The 24,441-nt window shown below is 36.5% G+C and overlaps 1 protein-coding gene across 2 annotated transcripts in view; it reads left to right on the top strand.

Moving 5' to 3' along the window:
* The window catches only part of Peak1 (pseudopodium enriched atypical kinase 1), a 225,918-nt gene that overhangs the window by 96,545 nt on the left and 104,932 nt on the right, over positions 1–24,441 (top strand). For both annotated transcript variants that reach the window (XM_006971552.4, XM_016004414.3), the window contains one exon: positions 12,187–12,344. The gene's annotated coding sequence lies outside the window, so the exon portion shown is untranslated. The remainder of the gene's footprint in view (positions 1–12,186; positions 12,345–24,441) is intronic.

Raw genomic sequence — 24,441 nt, 5'->3', positions numbered from 1 at the left:
TTCTTTTCACATGCCCTGCCTCCTCTCATTCGCCACCATCACAGATCCAAGAAATGGCATTTGATGCAGACTTGAATAGTGCTACCTTTTAATTTTCAGCTTTCTATTTGACAAGAAAGTGTGTATAAAATTGCTTTATTTTTTAGACTATTGTTGTATGGTACTTGAATGTAGAAAATGAAAAGGCCTCTTCATGGTAGTTGATTTTTAATTTTTGAGATAACTGAGGATCTAGTTTCTGGAAGCTTCAAACACCCAACAGTCTTATTACATTGTTTCTGCTGTATTCTGTCTGTGTCTTCCTTTACTGGATGACAGTTTAAAGAACTACTGTAAGTTTCTCATTAGCCAGTTGTGACTTTGTAGTCATAAAATAGTTGTGATAATTAGCTGAGGGATTAAAGTTTTTAAAAATGACTGGACTTCTTCCTGTGATATGTGAATTTCATTTGACTTTTAGATTAAAGAGTTCTTGATCTAGAGTTAGCTGCATGCCAACCAGGCCTTCAGACAACTCTTCATTCAGATTAAAACATTTCTTTGAAAGCTAGCTTTGGTGGTCCTTGCCTGTAATACAGGCACTTTGGAGGTTAAAACATAAGAGTTCAAGGCCAACCCAGATAACATAGGTAGTTCCAGGCTAAGTTGAATTACACAGTGAAACCCTGTTGCAGAAATAACATAAAATAAAATAAAATCTTTTGGTATGTATTTATAGTAATTTAATTGATTAAATCATCATCATCATCATCATTATTTTGTTATTGTGTTGAGATAGGATCTCACTGTGTAACCCTGGCTGGCATAAAACTTGCTATGTAGACCAGGCTGGCCTTGAACTCACACAGGTCCACCTGCCTCTGCCTCCCAAGTGCTGGAATTAAAGATGTGTGCCACCACTTCTGGGAGCCTTTAGATTTAGATGACATAGTTTTAATTTATAAAGGCTTTACTTTTAAAATATTTATTTTTATAAAAAATATTGAAATACCTTTTTCTATTTCATTGATAAATCTAATTAGCATTAAATAAAGTACTTTACCTGGAAATTGATTATGCATTACAATAGATTTATTTTTGTCTATGTAATTTGCTTTTTGTGACAGGGATCTTTATAAAAGTGATAACAGTTCTTAGTGAACATATGGAGCTCTTCAATCCTTATTTTCGAATGTGTGCATGTATGTGTATATATACGTTTGTGTGTGTGTGTGTGTGTGTGTGTGTGTGTGTGTGTGTGTACACATGTACATGTGTACATGTTTGTGCATGTATGTGGAAGCCAGAGGACAACCTTGGGTTTCATCCTCAGGAATGCTATCCACCTACTTTGAGGCAGGGTTTTTGGGCTGGAGACTCCTTTCTATGCGTTCCCAATACTAGGATCATAAGCACATGCCACCATGCCCCACATTTTTATGTGGGTTCTGGGGAGCAAAGTCAGGTCCTTGCACTGGCAGTGCTGTACCAACTGAGTCATTTCCCCACTGTAGCTGAAAGTTTTCCTGGTCCTGTCCAGCTCTTAGTCAAGACAAATCTCTCTCACCTGCCAGTCCCACAGCTGCTCGAACCCAAATAAACACAGAGGCTTATATTAATTAAAACTGCTCGGCCATTAGCTCAGGCCTACCACTGACTAGCTCTTACATTTAAACTCAGCCCATTTCTGTTAATCTATATGTTGCCACATGTTCCATGGCTTCACCTGTGTGCCATTACATGCTGCTCCCTAGATGGTGGGCTGGCATCTCCTGATTCAGCCTTCTTCTTCCCAGAATTCTCCTCTCTGCTTGCCCCACCTATATTTTCTGCCTGGCTACTGGCCAATCAGCATTTTATTTATCAACCAATCCGAGCAATACATATTCCCAGTGTACAGAAAGACATCCACAGCACCCCACACTTTTGGTTCTTTTTTATGTCATTCATATTCAGTAAATCTGAGGGTGGCAGTGAAGGAATAATAGGATGTTTGTTTCTATCTGTATGCATGTTTTAGTATGTTTAATCTAACACCAAAGCAGCAAAACAGTTTATTTGATTTATAGCTTACTTTCTGAACAGGATTTTATAAAGCTTAACATGATACTAGAGTGTGCAGAGCAGAGGAAACTGAGTCAGTGACGTCCCAAGTGAGCGTGTGTTATTAATATGGGCACAACCATGTTACAGACTCTAGCCTCAGACCCATGGGAGAATGGCAAAGCCCCCCTCCCCCTGGAGGCAAGGCTCAGAGGGATGGCAAAGCCTTCCTCTGGAACATGTGCAATTGTTGATTGGGTGTATAGAAAATGTCCACCATAGCTTTCTCCCTCCGGTTATTTACAGCCTGAAGACTGCTTCCCCACAGAGACTGCTACTGAAATTACTTAAACCTGTCTCCTTGTTCAGCTGGATATAATAGCCTGCTCCTTCAGCCTGGAGGTGATGGCATATGTCTTTAATTCCAACAGAAAGAGGCAGAGGTAGGCAGATCTCTTTGAGTTTGGGGCCAGCCTGATCTTCAGAGTGAGTTCCAGGACAGCCAGGGCTACAACGAGAAACCCTATCTTGAAAAATGAATAAATAAGTAAGTAAGTAAGTAAGTAAGTAAATAAATTAAAATTAAATAAATAAATGGTCCCGCTTCCTTGTTTATCTGTATACAGTAACCCCACCTCCATTGCTTAACTATTTATAAAAACATGCTGAGCATCCAGGCTGCTGCAGTTTCTCCAGCAGAGAACCCAGTCCCCTTTCCACCCGTCAGGTCTGTCTTTGGAGCTGGGCAAGGATATGACAATGGAAGTTATAGAAAAACCTTGGTTGGTTTTCCTCTTTCAGATATAATTAACAGTTAAACCATTCATATTACTCATGACATCATTTATATCTTATTATTATGTTTGCAAGAATTAAATGGGTTGAGTCCTGTTTTCAGAAATGGAAAGATAGGCAATAAACAAGAATTGTAGGATCTATTGACCTATATTTTGTAGCTCATTTTATAACTAGTTGCTCTGTTACTTGAATTTAGCAGAGAAAAAGAATATCAAATAACTATAAATATTGAAGATACTAATTCAATATTTGGGCATCATCTATGTCACATTTGTTTTTTTATTTCTCAATGTGAAATTAGATTATTTTCATAGATACTTAGAGATTATTCTGCTGTATGCAATTGAGAGTTATTGAAATAGATAATCATTTGCTCTTGGGCCTTTTTTTAAATGAAAAATCTAGCTCCAGATCCCAAACATAAACAAACAAACAGAACCTCCAAGGGTTATTAATGCAGTTTGTTTTCCTTGAATATGAATAAATTTGCATTGAAAATTTTATAAATTATCTTGCCAGCTTTGCTTGTTTTTATACACAACCAGAGCATTTTGATTCAAGATTTGGTATTCTGAATAGTGATTTTTATGCAGATCTACAAGAACAATGAAAGACTGTAAAAAGATCAGGGAGTCCAAATCCCTAGGTCTGTTAGGATTCATTCTTACTGTCATAGAGTCCATGGGCTTAGACAAACGTATAATGACATTATAATAGGTACTTTATTATAATGTCAAATAGAGGACTTTCATGACCTGAAAAATCTTCAGTGTCCTGTTTAGTCATCCCTCTGTTCTCTTCTACTGTTTTGGTTTTTTTTTCCTGTTTCATAGTTAGATCTTTCCAGATTACATAGTTGAATTCATACACTATGTAGCCTATCCAACTTGACTTATTTTACCTACTATAGGTAAAGATACTATGACTGCTGAGGATCAAAGTGTTCGGTGATGCTCAGCTCTGTCCAGCTCTCCCTCCCTGTGACTTGGAGCACTTGTATTTTAGTTCCTAGAGGAATGTGGTGTTCTTACTCGTCTGTCCATGATTTCTGACAGTTTTTGCCTCATTCATTTTGTACCTCTGGTGTTATAGACGTGCATACTTAGGGTTATTCCATCTTTAAGATAAATTAACTTGTAAACTATAAAACACTCTTCTATCTCTGACAATAATTGTTGTTTGACCTAAATGAGGTTCTCCCAATTTAAGATTGAAGGGTTTTTACCTTTCTAATTTTAACCTGTTGCCTTATTTTGTGTGTGTGTTGCGGGGTGGGATGTAATATAAATTTGGGTCTTTTTATATGTCTTATTTATTTATTTGGGGATTTTGTTGTTGTTTTGTTTTGAGAAATACTCTTACAATGTAGCCCAGGCAAGCCTCAAACTCAAGATTCTACTAACTATACCTTTTTCATGTATCACCACGACCCATTCATATGCCTTTTAAATTGAATATTTAGCTTTTACATTGAATAATGTGTGTCTGTGGTAGAGCACTTGTCTAACATGTACAAGGCCTTGCATTTAGTCCTATCCTGGTAAAAGTGAACAAATGGAAGATAATTTATATTTAACATATTATTAATATGATTTGTATTGAATCTGCCACTTCACTAGTTTGTTGTCTGTTCATCTTTCTTTCAAAATAGTTGTACTTTTAGATTCCATTTCATCTCTTCTCTTGGTTCATTTGGGATCCCACTGGTTTATTCTTTGTTCTGTTTACTTATTGTAGCTCTTGGTCAATGACCACAATATGTCCCTTTCTGAGAATGTTCAGTTAAATGTTATCATACCACTTCTCAGAAGGTGTGGTTTTCACAAGAATGTTTTTTTCCACTGTGTCAGTTTTCGTTTTGCTTTTGAATTTTGGTGTTTGTGTGTGTGTGTGTGTGCGCGCGCGCGCGCGCGCGCGCGCTGTGGTATACTTATGGAGGTCAGAAGACCACTTTCTGAAGTGATTCTATGGAGTCCTCTACCATGTGAGTCCTAGCCATCAAACTCGGGTCATCAAGCTTAGTGGCAAGTGCCTCCACTCCCTAAAGCCGTCTCTCTATCCTGCCCTTAAAAAATAATCTTTCCCTTCTTTCTCTCTGAACTTCCTTTTGGGTAAATTCTGTTGTTCTGTTTGTAAGTTCACTAATGTCTTTTTTCTTCACACTACTACTTTTCCATTTCATGCAATTTCATATTAAATCTTAAAATTTTATCTTTAGAAGTTCTGTTTTGAAAATCCAATTTTACTTAAACTCATCGTATTCCTGTTTTCATTTATATCCTGGAATATATAAAGAACATAAGTAAAATATTACTTTATATGTTGTTGCTTGCTAATTCTATATGTCTCAGTCTCTGCAGATTGATTTTTTTCTGGTTTGAATCACAATTTTACTGCCTCTTAGAATATTCAGTAGTTTCATTAAATGAAAAATAGCTGTGAATTTTATATTATGAAGTTTTAAATTTTGTTTCTTTAAAGAACATTGGACTTTCCCTAAAAGACCATTTGCTAATTGCAGACGACTTTGTTCCTTTCTAGACTCTCTAGTCTTAGATGACTTCCACGCGTGTGCAGAGTGGTCTTTTTTTTCTAAGGCTGCTTTCCCCCTGTTTCTGTGATGTGGCCCACTTGGGGTCCTCCTGGTTGCCTTGTGTATTCAATAAGTTTTTCCCCCTCACAATAGAGAGAATTTGTTGATTTTCTGCCCAGTGTCAGCTTTGAAAATCAGTTGAAAATTTTTTATATTTCCTTGGATTCTCATCGTTTCAGGAAATGCTACCCTTCTTTTGTACAGGTGTTTGTGTAGCTGACACACAGGGAACCTGGTTCCGATTTCATGAACTCTGAAACTCTGCTACAGAATTCCAGCCACCTTGGCCTGCTCACCTGTTCTGCTAAGTCAGCAGGATTGTGAGGCTCTGTTGGGTTCTTCCTCACTGTGTAGTTAGTGGAAATTGCCTCCTGCCCGAGAACCATCTGTTTCCTTTTTCTCTGCGTTCGTGGTCCCCACACCTGTGTCTTAAATGGTCTTTTCCTATGTTCTGTTCTATGTGGGGGTCGTGTGCAGTGGGAGGGTTGTTCCGGACATGCTTACTCTCTCATGGTCTAAAGCAGAAGTTAAATCATTCTAGAATGAGTTTTAACACCTTTGCAAAATTCCAAAGCTCTCAAGAAACTACGTTTTCCTCACTATTGCTATGAATAATCTTGTGTTGTGTCTACTGTGGAAAATATTATTTACATTTTAGCTCAAAGAACTCATTACAACTTTAAATCAGAACTGGACAGAAAAAATGTTTCATACCTAACAAATTTTATAAATTAAGGAAAAAGTTTTCTTGAGAATATAAAACTGACTTCATATTATTGGATAATAACTGTAAATATAAAAATTCTATAAATATAAAAATATTATTTAATATTTTCATAAAAATGTAAAGGAATAAAGTGACAGGGGTAAGGACTAAAATAAACTACTTGATCTAGAGTTGTATTTATTTAAAGTTTTTTCATACAATATATTTTGATCGTGTTCCCCCCACACACTCCTCCCACATTTTCTCTACCTCCCCACCCTCCTAACTTCATGTTCTCTCTCTCTCTGTCCCTCACTCTCTTACTCTATCCAAAGTACAAAAAAAGAAAGAAAGAAAGAAAAGAAAAATTAAAGCAAAAACCCACAGAAAGAACCAATGAAGGCCATTAGTATTTGAAAATACATTTCTTGTGATGTTAGAGGGTAGAGATATTGAACTTAGATTATGTCGGGAATGGGCAAACATTAATTATAAAGGCAGTTAACTTACTATGCTGTCATAACTACTCACCCCTTTCCTTATATAGTTCAAAAGCAACCATAGATGATATGTAAACAAAGGAGCTGGCTGTGTTCTTAGGAAACCTTATTTATAGACAATGAAATTCAAATCTCATATAATTTTGATGCTCAAAATACTCTTTTTGCTTTTTCCAATTGTTTTAAAATATAAAAACTATTTTCAGCTTGCAGACTATAAATAAACAGGTGGCAAGTTGGCTTTGGCTCATAGTCCATGGCTTTGACAACGCCTGCCCTGTCTGATTAAAGTTTCCAGTAAGATGCTGGATCCCCAGTAGATTGATGCATTGTATTTTAGTTGTGACATTTTTACTTGAAATTATTCCCTATTATTAAGTTGAATAGTAAAGTAAAACATGTTTGGACCTGTACGACTTTTGAGAGAGAATATAGTGCCAAAGGTTATATCAGAAGCTGGGCATTATGGCATGTGCCTGTATACCCAGCTATTCAGGTGAGCTGAGGACTTCGATATCAACCTGAGCAGCATAGTGAGTCAGTCAGTCATTCTCTCTCTCTCTCTCTCTCTCTCTCTCTCTCTCTCTCTCTCTCTCTCACTCTCTCTCTCACTCTCTCACTCTCTCACTCTCTCTCTCACTCTCTCACTCTCTCACTCTCTCTCTCACTCACTCACTCTCTCACTCACCAAACATAAAATCGCACCGGAGATCCTCAGCAAGCTAGAGAACTGGCACTAATATCTAGCTCATCTCTCTACCAGCTTGCATCTTGTCTCTCTTTAATCATGCACAGCTAGATTCCTTTCTTCGTGTTGTGTTTTAGTGTGCCTATTAATACAGTTCTGAAATTAGCACATATACATGTTCTAAATTTAATTATCATGTTAGTTACTTTTATTATTGTACCGGCAAAATACCTAGTAAATACTGCTTGAGGAAGTCAGGGCTTATTTTGGCTCATTTTTGAGGGTATAATCTGCTGTGGCAGGGAAGGCATGAAGGAGAGCATTTGACATCTGGTTACATTGCATCTTCTGTCAAGAAGAGAGGTGAATCCTGGTGCTCAGTTCGCTTTCAGTCCAGGACCCCATTCCTTAGAATGAGGACATGGATGTTTTGAGTAGGTCTTCCCACCTCAACCTAATCTAGAAATTTTCTTACACATTTTTCTCCTGGGTGATTCTAGACCTGTTGAGTTGACATGACAATCACTGCTAGCCATCACAATTATTTTATGGTGAAGTTGACCTGGATTTAATGAACAAAAAGTTCTTTTTCATATGATTTTTAACTTCATGTTAATTGCACTTACAAGATTCTGGATTTTCTACTCTTGATTTTCAATCCTGGACCAAAGCTTCCTTTCATCATTGCCTGCTCTTCTGGAATGTCTTCCACAAAACTCTGTTGGCCTGTTAGATAGAATAGGAAATATATTGTAAACCCTTGGCTATCCTGAACTAATTTTGTAGACCAATTTGGCTTTGAACTCAGAGATCTGCCTACCTGTGCTTCTCGGGTGCTGGCATTAAAGGCATACACTACCACCACCTGGTTTACAATATGTCTCAAACAGAATTAATATTTATAGACTTATTTTGTTTGGTGTTATGTCCATAAAGTTTTTTCAAGCCATACTTTTGAAAGCATAATTCATTACTACTTTTTAACATGTATGTCCTCCATACAAAATTCTTATTAGATGGTTTCCACTTCGGTTTGGCTCTTTTTCTTCAGTTCCAACTTGGGCATCAGTTACTTGGAAGGCTGTTTTTTTTTTTTTTTTTTTTTTTTTTTTTTGGTGCAGGGTTTCTCTGTATAGCTTTGCGCCTTTCCTGGAACTTGCTTTGGAGACCAGGCTGGCCTCGAACTCACAAAGATCCGCCTGCCTCTGCCTCCCGAGTGCTGGGATTAAAGGCGTGCGCCACCACCGCCCAGCTTGGAAGGCTGTTTTTAATGCACTATCCAAAGATTGCATCTCTAGCAGGCTGTGTTGGTTCATGCTTATAATCCCAGCACTTGAGAAGCAGAGGCAGAGACAGAGACAGAGGCAAAAAGATAGTTGTTAGTTCAAGGCCAGCTTGGTCTGCATAGTGAATTCTAAGATAGCCTGGAATTGCATAATAAAGCCATATCATAAAAACTTTAAACAAATAAATAATGCACCTCCATCTTATAATTTATACTTGACACCCAATTTTATTTTTTCAGAGCATTTATTACCATCTGAAACTTGCTGTCATCTTCCTCTTCTTCTTCCTCCTCCTCCTTTTCTTCTTCAGAATCTAACTATGAGAAGAAAGTTCTTGTCTTTACTTAAAACACTGACTTTAACCATAGCGGGTCCTAAATATGTAATTTATTTATATGTGGTTAGTTGAAAAATGAATAAGTAAAATTTGTGCTGATATCTAATATGCTAACATGCATTATAAATCTTCAAACAGTGCAGTGAAAATAACTGTCCACAGAAATGTTTATTCTTTAGTTATTTTAGAACTGCTAGAGTTTATTTATATTTTCTCTGTTTTATAATATATTTTCACAAACAAGTTACAAAAATAATTTATTTCCTGAATCATTTAAGAATAGCTTACTAACTTTTGGCCCATTAACTATGAATACTTTAGAGCAGTGGTTCTCAACCCTTGGGTCAGACTCCCTTGACAAACTTATCTCTGAAAATATTTACAATTTATAATAGTAGCAAAATTGTAGTTATTAAGTAGCAACAAAATTTTATGGTTGGGGGTCACCACATATTTAACTGTATTAAAGGGTTGCCACATTAGGATGGTTGAGAAATACACTCCGTTAGAGTATATTTTCTATAAAGACGTTATTGTATATGTACAATTACATAATAAATTTTTTTATAATAAAGTTTTTTTTGTTTTGTTTTGTTTGGTTGGTTTTATGTTGTTGTTTTTTGGTTGTTCGAGACGGTTTCTCTGTTTAGCTTTGCACTTTTCCTTGAACTCACTCTGTAGCCCAGGCTGGCCTCGAACTCGCAGAGATCCACCTGCCTCTGCCTCCCAAGTGCTGGAAAATAATGTTTTTAGTGGAAGCTCTTGAACAGGTATTTCTGATCAGATATGGAATTTGAGACCTTCCAAGATAGAATTATTTTTTGTTTGTTTTTAAAATACAACAGACTTTTCCAATTCAAGCTCAGAGTGTTCTTCTTTAGAAGTACTATGTCCAAGGCTTTCAGGATTTATCCCAGGATTAAGGGAAATACTTAAAAATATCCTCCCTAATAAAATAAAACGTAGGTTTCCAGAAGCTGAAGGTGTCAGCTGTTATTTACTGCATTTTTGAAGAAAAATGAGCATCATTCAAAGAAAGATAAAATCTATGGTGACTACAACATATTATCCATATTGTTCCATGTATATTAAAAGTTGCCATGCATGTGATGACACAAAAATAAATTATCATATAAGAGAAAAAAGAAAAATCTAGATGAAGTCAACAATAACTTAGAAATCAGCTATTGTCAGTATGGCTAAAAAGCTTAAAGGGGGCCCGTGAAATGGCTCAGTGGTTAAAGGTGTTTGCTGCCAACCCTGAAGACTTGAGTTTAATCCCTGGGACCCTTGGAATAGAACAAAGAACAGACTCGTGCACGTTCTTCTGTGACCTCCACATCCAGACTCTCTGGTAAAGGTGGAAGGAGGGGAACCAGTCCCATGAAAATGTTCTCTGACCTCTGCTCAGCTGTGTTTTGCAGCCCTTTATTTTGACACAGGGTCTCCTTATATTGCCAAGGCTGGTCTCAAATTGAAGCCTTGAACTTGAAATCTTTGTACCTCAGTGTCTTAAATAGTGGAACTACCATATCCAGCTTTAAAAAGGTCTTACCTCAAAAATTTGTTTTCAATGAATGTTTCCTTTGGAAATAAAGATAAAACAAATACAAATTCAGACAAATGAAAAATTAGGTAGTCCATTGTATACTATTAATAATGTACACTATTAAAATGCTAAGAATTTTTAAACTGAGAGACAACGGTATTAGATAAAAACGGGTCTGTGAAAGAGATGAAATATAAAAGATCTCTCTTTTTGTTGCTTTGTTAGATTGTGGTTTTATAATGCACATAGAGTTTAATATGTGGTTGCAATATACAAAGGAAGAATTACGGTATATGGTTGATATTTCAAGATTCTGATTTGCTCGTTTAACTTTAAATAAATTGTGATAATTTGAGAATGCATGTTGTAATCTTTATGCCATTAAATTAAGACACTGAAAAATACTAAGATTAAGGCAGTGAAAGAAACAAAACAAAAAAGGAACAGAAACAGAAGAAATAGGAAATATTTAAATGGTAGTTTTGAAACCAAGCATTTCAATATTAAATATAAGTGGACTAAACTCTCCATTAAGAGTCAGTTTCAGAGTGCATAAAGATTAAAGAGCCTAACTATATCATATCTACAAATCAGACATTTAAAATGAGAAGACTGAATTATTCGAAATTTTTAGCACTTTCCATTTTATGTTTTCAGGTGAGTGTTCCTTGACTATATTATAATAGGTCATCTGCAAGTCCAAGAATAAAATACTCAGCAAAAATAATTTGGGAAACTTATTGGCAGGTACTGTAAGAATGGCCAAAACCTATCCTTGGGAATTATTTTTCTGTCACCGTGTACTTTTTCATACTCAATTTTAAAAGTAAAATAGCATAAAGTACATTTTCCATTTTTCTTTTCTGAGGACTTACAGTGGAAAGAAAACTGAATAATTTTGTCACTGTTCTTCAAGACTTACATATTTTTGTAATCCCAACATAGTGCTCAATATTGTGTCACATTAATATTATAAAGACTATGAAAAACTAAGAATACTATAGCTATGTTCAGTTTAGATAACATTTGATAGAGTACTTTCCAAAACTTCTCCTTTTTAAAGTGCTTTTTAAATTTTAAAATGTATTGGAGGATTTAATTTTATACTATGTAAGCCTAGCCTTTAATAGCTGAGCCATCTCTCAAGCCCCAGGAATCATTTTAGAGTAATAATCTTTCAGTTTCTCTTCCAGTCATTTTTCTTTTATTGACGTTGTGCAAAAACTATATTGCAAGTTTGGAACTCTTACATTAGATTCCCAAGAGTCAGAAGTAGCTAAAAATTGTATAACTATCTTCAGCCTGTTTTTAAATATATTTTATGCTTGAATTTCAAATTGCTAACTGGCTAATTAAATACTTGCATTTGGAGATAGCTGGAGCAAATATTTCTCAGTCAATAAATACCAATATGTTTGTTGTAAAATGAGTCTCAGGACGATCAAATAAAGTTTTATAAAATCTTTAACATCCGTATTTTTTAGGTTCTTTAAGATATTTGGTTTGTAATAGGACAGGGGAGTTCTCAAGTGTGTGAGGTTGTTTGTCTCCACCTAAATAAGAAAGTTACTTGTTACGTTAATTAGGTGACTCATAACTGTGCTTAGTGAGGGTAAATACAGAATATCCAAAGACAAAGAAACAAATTCCCTGTCTTTTAAATTACTTGGCCCTTGGCTTACATGTTTTATTTTTTTTCTCTTGCAGTAAACATTGGTATCTATAGAATACAGGAATGAGAGGCAAGGAAGAAAGGACATTCATCATAAGAAGATTTGAATCACTTGGGAATTTTAAAGAAATGTAACACTCGCTGCTAAAGTACCTTGGTCACCAGAATGAGCGAAGTGCTTCAGGGTTAAATGGTAACCAGAGTTCTCCTTTCATGTTGTTCCACAAACGTTGTAAAGTACTGGAAAGGACTCCTTTTTCAGTTTGAAGATTGGCCATACTACTGCCAAACTGTGGATGAAACTGTTGTTGTTGGTTTTTTGTTGTTTTTTTTTTTTTTTTTTTTTTTTTTGTTTTGTTTTGTTTTGTTTTGGTTTTGGTATTTTTGAGATAGGGTTTCCCAGTGTAGCCCTGGCTGTCCTGGAACTCTCTTTGTAGACCAGGCTGGCCTCGAATTCATAGAGATCCACCTGTCTCTGCATCTTGAGTGCTAGGATTACAGACATACTGTATCACCACCGCCCGGATAGGAAACTGCTTATCTCACAACTTAATTTTGTCAGGCTTCTTTGGTCCTTAATGTTTGTTCAAAAGAATTACTGGGTTCTTTACTCCAGCTTCTTGACAGGAATCATAAGTTCATTTGAAAGGAATATGATCTATACTGTCTGTCATTCAAACATGTTTTTCCTTTCCAGCAAATAAGCCCAATGCCCTAAAGATTTGGTAGTTCTTTTCAGACACAATTACCTTCTGAGTTTTATTTTAGTTTCTTTACTTTACTGGATATCATCAGGTCTGTTCTTTCATATTTGAAGTTTTAATGTCATATTTATTTTCTTTTTTGACCCTTTCTACCTAAAAAAAAAAAAAAAAAAAAAAAAGAACAAAAAAAATAGAGCATCCAAAATAGAAAAAATGAAATTTGAATTGACTGTGAAGTTTCTGTCTTTTGATATTTAGAAAACTGATGGCAAGCATGGCTGGAAACGCGTTTGGAAAGACTGGGATAGTCAGTTCCTTAACTCTTGATCTTAGGCCAAAATTGTTGGAATGCATGTTTAAAAAGATTCATACATTTGCAACTTCTAATGCTGTCCGAGCCATACCTTTGTATGTGGTCTGTGCATACAAGTGTGTGTTTGCATACGTGTTCCCACAGTCAACATCAGGATCTAGCTCAGGACTCTTCACCTTACTTATTGAACAGTATGTGGGTTTCTTTTCTGTTGCTGTATTAAAATACTCTGGCAAAAGCAACCTAGGGGAGAAAAGGTTTATTTTAAGCTCTCAATTTCACATTAGAGTTTGTCATTGCAGGAACTTGAAATAGCCAATCACATCCACAATCAAGAGCAGAAAGAAAAGAAACACAGGCATTCTTATACTCAGCTCACATTCTCCACTCCACACAGTTCAAGATCTCCCTGCCTAGGGAATAATGCCACCCTATAGTGGGTAGGTCTTCTATTTCAATTAATGTACAAAAATGTGCCCACAGGCTAGCATGATCTGCACAGTTCCCGAAACTGTGTTCCTGGGAGATTCTAGATTGTGTCTAGATTCTAGATTGTATTTTTTTTTTTTTTTTTTTTTTTTTTTGGTTTTTCGAGACAGGGTTTCTCTGTGTAGCTTTGCGCCTTTCCTGGAGCTCACTTGGTAGCCCAGGCTGGCCTCGAACTCACAGAGATCCGCCTGGCTCTGCCTCCCGAGTGCTGGGATTAAAGGCGTGCGCCACCAACGCCCGGCTCTAGATTGTATTTAATTGATAATTAAAATTAACCTCCACAGGCAGGAGTTGAACCCAGGTCTTGCCAGTTCAGCAATGCTTAACTAGCCAGTTTGCCTTGTGTTTGTCTCCCAAACCCTGGGATTACAGGAGGGCTGCCATGCCTCCACAGTGTTTATGTGGGCACTCTGAATTTGAATGTAGGTCTTCATGCTTACATAGCAAATGCTTTAACAGCTGAGCCAACTCTCTAGCCCCTAACTGTAACTTTTATTCACTAGTTGTCATTTGATTTTGAGTGGTAACCATTTGAAATTCTCTAGTTCTACTTGTTGTTAGAGCTTTTCTATGATCTTGTCTTTCATAGCGATTTAGTCACATTTATCCCTTTGTAAATGTCCAGTTAATTCTTTCTAGTCTTCAACTATTATTAAAAAAAACACCTGAAGTTCTAGAGAGCAACCTTTCAAACACAACAGAAACCAGAGTGTTCAGTGTTCATTCATTCAGGTGTAATACATGAAAAGCAATCAGATTTGCTTTGTTAATAAAGTAAGTTTATTATATTTTAGTATATCTATTTCTATAATCTTTAATCATTTTTATTACCAAATGAAAACCATACAACATTGTCATATTTTATTGTGATATGTTTACCATATTTTATAGAATTCCTAATGCTATTTACATCCATTTCTTAATGTTTCTCAGTAACTTTGAGTAGGCTCATTAAAATTCACAGTATCAATTGTACTTTTCTAATCATTAATTGGCACATTTTAAACTCCTAGATTTGCTATCATGGTTAAAATATTAACAGGGGAACAGTTTAAAACTTTACTTCTCTACAAAGTAAAGTGAAAGAATTATGTTATTTGTTCCACTTACCCCAGTTCTGAAGTTATGTACCATGTCCAAGAGATACATAGACCATCTACATTTATATAGTATGTTTTTGGCCCATCTAAGACAAATGTTTCAAGTCTACAAACTGAAAAGATTTGGAATTCTACCTTACATAACTAGAAATTTAGATTTTCAGTTGAATAAACTGTCATGGTCCCTTTAGAGAAGATAAAATGTAAAGGTTGACATTCTGACAAGGTAATATTAAGGTTAAGGTTAAGTCAGGCTTAATTTTAATGCTTAAGTTAAGTCAAGCATCCAGTTTTAAGTTCATTTGGTTAGCTGTAAGCTGTGATCCTTGTGGATAGTTAGAAAAAGAGTACACTGCAAAGTTTTATCTGTCTAGAACCTTACACTTGCAAAGTTTAATAGTCCTTGAAAGCATCCGTTGCAATACTTCTTATTAGGAAAACCATCCATATAAAAGGAAGCCTATGTTTAATTTGCTCAGTCAAAACAACTTAAAATAACAGTAACTAGTGTTATTGAATGCTTACCATATGTCAAGCATTGACATTAGCTTTTAATTTGCTGTACATTAGTTGCTTTTCTATTGCCATGATAAAACACCATTGTCCAAGGTAACTCAGAAAAAAAAAAGAGTTGATTTGAGCTTATGGTTCCAGAGAGTTAGAGTACATGACGGCAGAGTGAAGGCCTGGCAGCAGGAAGAGGAAGCTGAGGGCTCACATCTTGAACCACAAATAGTAGTAATCATTGAGAACAGCCTTGAAATGGCAGTACTTAAATTCTCAAAGCTGGCCTCCAATCACATACTTCCTCCAACAAGGCCACACCTCCTAAGCCTTCCTTCCCCAAGGAGTGCTACCAATAGGAACCAAATATGCAAGTGCCTGAGACTATGGGAGACATTTTTTTTAATTGTAAAAAATGTTCTCAGGCCGGGCGTTGGTGGCGCACACCTTTAATCCCAGCACTCAGGAGGCAGAGGCAGGTGGATCTTGGTGAGTTCGAGGCCAGCCTGGTCTACAGAGCGAGATCCAGGAAAGGCACAAAGCTACACAGAGAAACCCTGTCTCAAATAAAATAAAATAAAATAAAATAAAATAAAATAAAATAAAATAAAATAAGAAAGAAAACAAAGATGCAAACAAATAAACCAGAATAATTATAGTAAAAAGAAATACACACAAAAAAAAAACCCAAAATCCATAACAGTACAAAATTGGAAACCATAATATACAAGCAAAATGCCAGTAAAACAAAAAACAAAACAAAACAAATGCCTGAACAAGCCAATGTGAGAAAAAACATCTACAGAAATACCAGGGTTTGTTTTGTGTCGGCTATCGCTTCCGGGAATGGAGCCTGCTCTTAAGTGTGGCTGATATACGCAGTGAGACTCCATTGGAGCGAGCTAATTTTTCCTTTCCAAGTGAATGTCAGTTGGAGATAGTTTCTTGGTTAGGGTGAGAGCCTGTGTCCATTTCTCCATTTCAGCACTGGGACCCTATCTGGCTTGAACCTGTGCAGACCTTGTTCCTGCTGCCAGTCTGTGAGTTCATATGTGCATCGGTCCTGTTGTATCTGGAAGACATTGTTTCCTTGGAGTCATCCATCCCCTCTGGCTCTTACCATCTTTCCGCCTCCTCTTCTGCATAGCTTCTTAGCCCTGAGAGAAGGTATTGATGAAGACCCCATCTCATTTAGTAGTGTTCCAAAGTCTTTCACTCTCTGCACTTTGAGCACATCTTATTCAAACCGGCACATTCTGCTTTGGTCTATTTGGGTTGTTTTAAAACAAAATGCCTGTCTCTAGATGACTTATAAACAACAGAAAATTGTCTCTCCCACTTCTGAAGGCACAAATCCATTAATCAGACACTTCCCTCCTGACCTAATTACCTGTCAAAGGCCTCACTTCCAAGTACCAAAACATTGTCAACTTAGAATGTGAGAGAAATCTAAGTGTTGATTCTGTGACATGTGCATTATCCTTAACTCTCATGACCCTACTTGACTTGGGAATTATTGAAAAGTTCCATTTTACTTTTATGAGAAACTTATTCTCAAATAAGTTAATTGAATTGACCACCATCAAATGACTAGTTAAAGGTAGGGCTAGGTCTGCCTGACCCTATACCCTGAACTCTTAGCCGCACGTTCACTCTATTTGGACTTTATCCTGCTTTATAAAGATGTAAACAGAACCTACTGGAGCTCTTTCTTTCATACCTAGTTGCGCCTATGGAGACAGTATTGCTATTAACAGCTTGTTGTTGCAAATCAGTAAAACTCTCTTGAAGGTGTAGAGTTGGTTTTTCTGCAGCATCTAATTTATCAATAACTTGAGATTCTTTTATTTCCTCAATAACTTATACATACTCAGTATGTATAACTATAGGTTATTATCTTAACTGTGGACAGTTGAGTAAGATAATCACCAAAATGTCAATAATGTTGAGTAACAGGCCTGTGGCTAGTTGTACATGCCTTATACTATTACAGAATTTTTTAATGTTTTGCATCCACCTTGTGCTTTAAATATCATAAAAGAAATGTTATTTTTATTTTATATACAAATAGAACAAAAAGCCAGTGATATTCTCTAAGTCAGTAGTGGAGATGAGCTCTTGAGTTACAGCTTTGTTCTTTCCACCTAGCGAGCCACTGATGTCTTAAGTCCTGTTGTGTTTTGGAAGAATGTGACTCTATCATTGTTTAGTTGTCAGATGTATTTTCCAGGCTTTTGTTGGAAACAAAACAGCCATATCCATGGGCATATCTACTCTTAAGTTTTTGAAATTCTTTGCTGTTGGGATATTGCATCAGAAATACTTTGCAGTCAGTTACCAAGAAGTGACTGTCTCATGTAGAAAGTCTGCTCCCATGCTTGCATGCCCAGCCAGACAAAGCAGAACAGTAAGTCCTGTGCGGTAAGATGGCAGTCACGCTGTGTGGGAGCAGTTCACCTCTGATAACAACGGTAAAATGACCCTGACATTGGATGTTTCTCTGGACAGCTTTTGAGGGTTGGGTTGGGTTTGATGCTATTTTGTTGTCGTTTCTTAGTTCTTTTAGAAGTGACTTCACTTAGTGCCTAGCTCTCAGGTAAGGAGTACTGGAAAAGGTCAGGACCTGCAGCAGTTGTGACCCAGATGATTAATGTGGATGTTAAGGACACATTTTCATCTTTTGATTCATTGTGCCAACTGTAATTAGCAGTAAATGTTGAAACTAATTAGTCAGAATATCTCTAAACATATGAGTGATGGAGGAGCACAATAAATGCAGATACCACTTCATTTCTGTTTGAAAGGGAAATTCATTCTCTGTTTTCAAATGTTTTCTTTCATTATTTTATATGTATAGGTACTTTCTCTGCATGTATGCTTGTACACTATGTGCATGCTGATGCCTGTGAGGGCGGGAGGAGAGCATTTGGTCTCCTTACAGATGATCGTAAATCACTATGTGGGTGTTGGGAATCTAACCCAGGTACTCTGGAAAAAACAGCCATCTCTTGTAATCACTAAGCCATCTTTCCAACCCATCCTCTGTCTTTGTAAATGGTGAAATATTGCAGATGTGCAGAGGTTCTTGCAATTCGACAGTCTTTTCATTCCCAACCCCAGTAGTACTTTAATTCTGGAGTAATGTCCAAGTATTAGCAACCAAATAAAGGGGAAAAGAAATCCCATTATCATTCTGGTTTGTTCTTTTTGAAGAATAACAATTCTGGTACTTGGCTATCACAACACACCCATCTAAAAATGCCAGTTACAAAAATGAAAAGAAGCTTATCACTAAAGAAACGTGTTTTTCTTGGAGTCAGGTCTAGCTTTTGTTCTCTTTTATTGGTTTGCTGTATAGAAAAGAAAAACAAAACACACAAGCAAAAAAAAAACAAAAAACAAAAAACAAAAACATTTAGGTGCTATAGCACACACTAATGATATACATGCTATAGCTCATTGCACATCCTGTGCCTAAAGGAAAACAAGACACAGAGCCTTTGTTTTGATGCAAAGAGGAGGAAATGCCATCAGTATCTTTATATCCAGATTGATTTTTTTGCCTGCTTTTTCTTCTGTTTTCCACTGTACATCTGCCAAGAATGTAAAGACACTAAGGTTCCTGGATATTTATGCTGTCTCCCCCAATTATCAGGCAGGTATTTGCAAACTAAAACAGTCCCAGTGAGATTCTACTTCCCACTGGTGAGGATAGCTAGAATAACAAATATTTCAGTTACTCCTTTTAATGTGTGATGACAGAAGACAAAAGAAAATAAGCTTTGTCAGGAACATAAAGAAGAACTTTGAGCCTTATGTATTGCTAATAGAAATATGAAATATTTGTCATTGTGTTTAAGGTTGGTATTTCATCACAAAGGTAAGAGTGGAATTGCCATATGACACAACTGCTCTTATGTTTGGTACACATTGAAAAGTATTGAAAACTGATCTCAAACATTTTACACAAATGTTCACAGCAGGAGTATTCACCAATGCCAAAAGATGGAAACTATGTGAGTGTCTACCAGAAGTATTTGGGTTAACCAGTGGTAAATTAGTAACAGAAAAATAATCTGAAAAATCCTTAACTATGTAGAAAATAAGGTCTCATATAGTTTAGAACTTGCCTGCCTTGACCTTGCCAAAGATGATCTTGAACTTCCGGTCCTCCTGCCTCTACTTGAACTTCCGGTCCTGCCTCTATTTACTGAGTGTTAGAATTACAGGCATGTGCTGTATCACCTGCATTCTTTAGTGCTAGTCATCAAACCTAGGGCTTCATGCATCCTAATAAGCACTCCACCTACTCAGCTATTTTTCCAGCCCTATTAGCCTACTTCTAAATGACTCACGGGTCCAAGAGGAACTCAAAGGGGAAATTATAAAATATTTTTAATTTCATGGAAATGAAACCTCAGCATCTCAAAATTGTGGGCTATTGCTGAAGCGGTGTGAGACTTCAAGCATTAAGTGCTTAATTAGCAAAGTAAAAGGGACTCAAACTAAGAACTTAAGTGTTTATGTTATGAAAATAGAAAAGGCTGACTAAATTATACCCAGAGCAAACAAGGAAGGAATTAATGAAGAATAAAAATTACTGAAATTAGTAGAAAACAAAAACAATAAAATTAACCAAAAGATGAGTTTTTGAAAGGATGATTAAATTGTCCCTTTGACCCAATTAATGGGGAAAAGAAGCCATAAACCACCAAAAGAATGAATGGGGAAATAGCACAGATCTTACACATATGAAAGGACAATAAAGGAGTTCTATTAACAAAACATTATGCCCATAAATTAATAACCTTAAAAGGAAATATTTCTTGATAGACCCTAAAGAGTCTTGTAGGTATTGAAGAAATTAAAATTGACATTAAGTTTCCTATTATAGACAATTCTAGGACCAGATGCCTTTTGCTAGAAATCCAATCAATAAAATATTTAATAAATTATCAATTCTATTCTAATTTTGCTAAAATTTTGCATTTTTTAAAAACTTAAAAATGTAACTTTATGTATATGAATGGTTTTGCCTGAATGTATTTAAGTATGTTACATGCCTGCCTGGTGCCCATAGAAACCAGAAGAGGGGGACTGCAGATACCCTGGAGTCAGCATATGTGTGCTGGAAACTGAACCCTGGTCCTCTGCAAGAACAATTGTAGTTAACCGCCAAGTCATCTCTCCAGCCCCACTTTCTAACTCACTTTATGAAATCAGGATTGTACCAAACGTGTTAAATAGATTACTAAAAAGAAAACTAGGGCTGGAGAGATGACTCAGTGGTTAAGAGCACCGACTGCTCTTCCAGAGGTCCTGAGTTCAATTACCAGCAACCACATGGTGGCTCACAACTACTTGCAATGAGATCTGGTGCCCTGTTCTGTCCTGCAGAGACACATGCAGGCAGAATATTGTATGTATACATAATAAATTAATAAATCTTAAAAAAAAAAGAAAACTAAAGCTATGGGCACAGAAAATCCTCAAGAAAATACTAGCAAATCTAACCCAACAGCAAGTAAAATTGATAATACATTATGTCTAAGTGGGCTTTATTCTAAGAATTCAGGTTTCTTTCATCTTCAGGGGGAAAAATATCAATACAATTCTCCATCTCGACAAATTAAAAACAACTCTAGTATGATTATGTATCTTAGTAATTAGGTACTTCTGGTCATGGTGTTTCATGTCTAAAATCCCAGACACTTTGAAGGCCGAGGTAGGGGGATTGTTACAAATTCAAAGCCAGCCTGAGATACAGAGTGAGACCCTATTTCAAATAACAACAATAATAATTAGATACCATGTCAGTTCATTAAAAAAAACAATGGTCTCAGCAAACCAGGAATAGAAGAATGTCCTTTATTCTTGGCAAAGGACATATACATGTATTTGATAGCCGGCATACTTAAAGGTGAACATCTGTCTGCATGCTTCTTTCCTAAGATTGGAAACAAGGCAAGGATGCCATAGCTATCTCACCAAAGAAAACAAAGCTCTCTGTATTTGCAAATTAAATCATTTTCTATAGAAAATCCTAGAGAATCTACAAAAAAGTCTAGAACTGACAATAATTGTAATAACAAAGTCTCACAATTCAGCATCATATAAATATCAAATTTCTGCCTGCTGTTAATAACTAGAAGTTGAAAATATATAAAACAGTAGCACCGCAATATCTGAAATACTTGAGTATAAATTGAAAACGGGTATTGAGTCTGTGCTGAAAACCTATACTCACTCATGAAGGAAATCAAATGAGACCCCAATGAATATAGATTCTGTGCTCAACGTTTGGGACAGGGCATATGTTAATGATTTCAACTGTTCTATTGACTAAATGAAATCCAGTTAATCCTAGTAAGAATTTTTTGTAGTAATTAACAAGTGCATGCAAGTGTATGAGTATGTGTTTGTGTGTATATGTGCATATGTGTGCATGCACAGGTGAATGTGATGCTGGGAATGGGCTTTGGACCTAAGGCCTGTGAGTGTCCTAGGCAAGCACTCTAACACTAAGCTACACCCCAGCCCTCTTTTCACTTTTATTGTGAGACAAGGTCTCACAAGTTTCCCAGGATGCCTATCTGTCTTGCTGCCTCAGCTTGCCCAGTAGCTGGAATAATAGACCTGTGCCACAGAATCCATCTTGTTTAAGCTGATTCTAATTTTGGAGAGCTGAACATGGTGGCACTTGCCTATAATCCAAACTTTTGGGAAGGGGTGGCAGGAGGATCAGGAATATTCAAAGCCATCCTTAGCTACATAATGAATTTGAGGCCAGCTGGAGCTGTGTGAGACCTTCTCTTAAATATACACAAGCAAATAATAAATAAACAACATTTATTTGGAAAGAGAAACTAAAACAATATAACAAATTGATTGAAACAAAATTGGAGAGTTCACACTAGCGATTCAAAGACCAGCTAGGAAACTAAAGTAACCAATCTGTTATTGTTTAAAAGTCCCCTAGATCTGTGGATAGAATAAACCATTTAGAAATACAAAGAAGGGGAGAAAGAAGGAAAGAGAATCCTTTTTTTTTTCCCCTGGTACTTCCAAGACAGGTTTCTCTGTGTAGCTTTGGTGCCTGTCCTGGATCTCTGTAGACCAGGCTGGCCTCGAACTCACAGAGATCTGCCTGGCTCTGCCTCCCCAGTGCTGAGATTAAAGGCGTGTGCCACCACTGCCCAGCTGAGAATGTATTTTTAACAAAGTGCAGAGATAACCTATTGAAATAAAGGTCAGTCTTTAACAGCCATTCACTTAAAAATTAAGCCAAATTTGGCTCTTTGGCTCACATTTTGTCATAGGACTTAGGGATAAATGAGGGGGCAGGAAATAGAAGAGATTCACTTTTTAGGAGTTGGGAGATGGGTGCTGCAAGGTGAGTAGAGTATTAAAATGATAGAGGATGTATTGCAACACAGTTAATTCTTCTGACTGGAACATCACACACTGAAAATGTACCAACATTTTTGAATAAATATTCTAGCTTATTAAGCATCTCAGTGTCCAAAGAGCACTGTATTAGATGGACTGAGCATATGTACCTATATGAGGAAATCATCCATACAATAACAAAATAGAGATAAATGCTATCTTAGTGTGATGAATAGCCAGAGGAGAGAACAGCAGAATCACTTCATGCTTAGTATGTTTCCTTAGGCTCAACCCCACCTCCACCTGACCCTCCCCTTTAAACTATGTCTGCCAGAGAGGACTAAGAGCTAGGAAATTCTAAGCACTTAAGAATGTTAATTGATCCACTATCCCTTAGAGGACTTTGGGAACTCGTTAATTTGAGGACCAAAATCCGCTGTGGCATCTTTCTCTTTTGCTGCCACTACATTTGAGATAATTACCTCAAATTCAAGAGGACAAGGTGAAGGGACCCTTTGTTGCTGTATGAAGTCAGTAGTCTTTTTCTTGCCTCTAGCTGCTAGCCATTCTATATAAATTACATCAGATTAGGAAATTAGCAAAAGGATTCCTTTTGTGACCGCCAAGACTCTGTTGGAAGGAAAGCTGCTTCCCCCAAGAGCAGAGCTCCCATCATACAATGTGCTCATGGAAAACAGAAATAGGAATTGTATCTGATCACTTGGGTCAGGCTTCCATAGATTTCCAATGTACACTCTCATCTCTCTCCAAAGTTATTCATTGTAATGTGTACTCATCCTTTTCCTAAAGCAAGTATTTTTCCCATCTTCTATCACATAGCTAGAGCCTTGGTGGAAAGTGCTTTTCCATAAAAAGAACTGTTCCACCTACTCTTCAAATGCCACTGATTAAGAAAGCCATTGATTGATTTTTCCTGGGGAATAATCTGGCTTTCCTTTGAGAATGAAAAAGAAAAAAGAAAAATAATGGGATGTAAAGAGTAAAGATGACTATGTGTTATGAGAAAAGTGTTTATGCAGTTGCCATGGAAACAGCATGTAGGCATTCAAAGCAAAGGCTTATATCTATGTATTTTTCAAATATAAATCAGATATGGGTTGTGTTTATTCTCTCTCTTAGCCTAAATTTAGTCTGACACTTATGGTTATGTAAAATATGCTCCTGCTTTATTACATTTGCTTAATGTTTGCAGGGGTCTAGAAATCCATGAACTGCCATATTTTAAAATCATATACTTGAGGCATAGAAATAACATTTTGTGTGATAATATTAGCAGGTATCCAAATCAAATCAAATAGCAGCACAATCACAATGCCCACTGCTGTGCAGTTCTGTGAGTTTCATCATTAACAGAGCTAATTAATTTTTCTTCATTGAGATGTCTTCACAATGTTGGACATAACTGATACTAGCTAATTATTTTTGGGTGTTTCATATGCAGAAATGCACAATTTGGTTAATTCTTAATATATATGATTTCCTGTCTCAGGGTACAAGACTCAATAGATGACTATTAGACCCTTGGTTTGCCAGAAGGTTATTGTCTGAAATTCCATGCTTTAAAAGTGAGACATGGTTTTCAGAATTTGAGAAAAATCTTCAGAGGACTTATTTTGTGACTGATTCCAAAGGCAGTACAGAATATGCAGTCCCTACCTGCAGTCACTGCCTTTTAATGGCACACTAGAAGCGCTGTAATAGGCTGCTTTCATAGGAACTCTAATTACCCACTTGTCTCTATTACCATAGCCTTTCATGCCAGCCTTGCAG

This window comes from Peromyscus maniculatus, chromosome 7 (assembly GCF_049852395.1).
Source record: "Peromyscus maniculatus bairdii isolate BWxNUB_F1_BW_parent chromosome 7, HU_Pman_BW_mat_3.1, whole genome shotgun sequence".
Taxonomy (NCBI): domain Eukaryota; kingdom Metazoa; phylum Chordata; class Mammalia; order Rodentia; family Cricetidae; genus Peromyscus; species Peromyscus maniculatus.
Note: the sequence above shows the minus strand (reverse complement) of the source record. Positions and strands in the feature narration are given on the sequence as shown.